Here is a 2,373-nt window from a genome sequence, read left to right as displayed (position 1 = left end):
AGCTTCGCTCTGCTAGCCTCGCTACCTGAAGCCCCTGTGCCTGCCCCTGCGCTTCTGCCAAGCAGCTGCCGAGATCTGCCAAAGCCTGTGCCTGCATCTGCCTAGTAGCTGTTGAGATCTGCCGACATCCCCTGCGAGCCTCCTGTCGAGTCCTGCCGAGACCTACCGAGATCTGCCGATACACCTGCCGAGCCCCTGCGCACCTGCTGCCGAGACCTGTGCCTGCTCCTGCTGACCCCCGCGCACACCTGCCGAGCATCTGTCGACAGATCCCCTGCACGCCCTCGACAGCTGCCGACAGCCTGTCGACAGCCCCGCCTAGCATCTGCATCAGCCCTGCAGCAGCTCCGCACAAGCCCTGCAAGGTTCTGCCATCTTCGCCTGTAGCCACCACAAGCTCAGCTCCAGCCACCGGCGACCACCGTCCGACCACCACTTTTTCAGGGGACTTCCGGCGAAGTTTTCCGGCCATCTACATTAACTTTCCGGTCAAAATTTCCGGCCACTTTTCAAGGTAAACTTTACTAAAAGTTCCCGTTTTTGAAGTTTTTATTACTTTTCTCTTCTTTTTCTCGGGGACTTCCAACATCCCTTCTCCTACCCCCCTTTCTTCTTCATAGGGGAGACCAATAGCCAAACTATGGGGGTTCGTGCTCACTCCAAGCTTAGAGCTTGTAGAGTCCTCCAAACTTAGAGTTTGTTGAGAAGAAAACGATCGACCACATACATCGTTGTTTCGATCTAATCCAAAACCCCTCTTGGAATCGGATTTTCTTGGAAGCGACTACGCTCAGAAAATCTCTAATTTCTTGGAAGCGACTACGCTCAGAAATTTAATAGTTTTTCGTGATAGCCTTTTTCGCTCCGAAACTAACCCTAATCTTGTGTTGTTTTTCAGGATGAGTTACCTGAACAAGTTGAACTTTGTTCCACTAGAGACAACTGTCGCAGGATACCATAGGTGGGTCCGAGATGTGTGCCAACATCTTAAGGCTGATGGATTTCTGGAAACCATCCAAGAGCCTAGTCAGAACGTGCTCTCTATAGAGCAAGCTCGTGCTTTCGAAGCAAATAAAGCTAAGGCCATAATTCTCATGACAAGGCACATGAATGACGCGCTCCAAAGTGAATACCTCAATGAGGAAGACCCAAGAAAGCTATGGGTAGAACTTGAGCAGCGATTTGGCAACGTTCGTGACTCCCTGCTTCCTGATTTAGAAGTGCGATGGCATAGCCTCCGCTTTTGTGATTTCAAGTCTGTGCTTGATTATAACTCGGAAGCTCTTCGTATCAAGTCTCTGATGGAGTTTTGTGGCCAAGCCATAACTGATACGATGTTGATCGAGAAGACTCTCTCTACCTTCCTCGTCTCTGCCCTGATGATTTCAAAGAATTATCGGATTGATGTGAAAGCAGGACGTATCACAAGGTTTCATGAGCTCATTGGCGCCATGAACGTAGCTGAAAAGCACGACAACATACTTGTGAAGAACTATAACTCTAGACCTGTGGGAACCAAGTCAATTTCGGAGTCTAACTATAGTCGCGCCCCCAAGGGAGGACGCAAGGAGCAAAACCCTAAGAGTAGGGACAATTCTGGACGTTCTGGTCCATATTTTCGCCCTAACGAGGAAGGAAATCGCCCAGAGAGGCGTGCACGGAACCGTGGAGGTCAACGTGTGAAGAGAGAGAGAGGCGGAGCCTCCGACCATGATGGTAACGCCACCAAGAGCAATGGTCGTCCAAATCGCGCGCCAAAGGCGCCTCGATCAAGGAAGCCTGACCATAATGATGTTTGTTTTCGATGTGGATCAACTGAACATTGGGCCAAAGCATGTAAAGCACCCCAGAATGTTGCAAACGCATACAAGACGTATCGTGAAGCAAGGGAAGCAAATTACATGGAACAAGAAGATCAAGATGGCGATCTCGATCTAAGGGTGGAAGACTACATGGATCAAGACCCAGAAACTGGCGATTTTGATTAAGTCTTTTTATTTTCCAAGAGATGTAGGCAATTGCCATATTACTTTTGTAGTAGATGCCAATGATATTAGTCTTTCTTCAAAGTAGGCGTACTCAATGTAAGTGTGATGTCTAGGACGGTTTTGAGATAAGTGGTACTTAAGTGAGCTTTGCTCCACCGACATCTCTCTACTCACTTGGTCACATTTACATTGGAATTACCGAAAGGAGTTAGACTACTACCATTGTTTTGCATTAACTAGTTTATTGGATTAGATTTTCTTTGATCAAAGAAACAATGATGTACTTTGTTGGCTTATGAATAAAATTTCGAGTTCTTTTCATTATGACTCAATTTTGATTCTGAGCATATTACTTTGTGACTACGATGGCTGGGCCATCAATATT

Source organism: Rosa rugosa, chromosome 3 (assembly GCF_958449725.1).
Source record: "Rosa rugosa chromosome 3, drRosRugo1.1, whole genome shotgun sequence".
NCBI lineage: Eukaryota > Viridiplantae > Streptophyta > Magnoliopsida > Rosales > Rosaceae > Rosa > Rosa rugosa.
Note: the sequence above shows the minus strand (reverse complement) of the source record.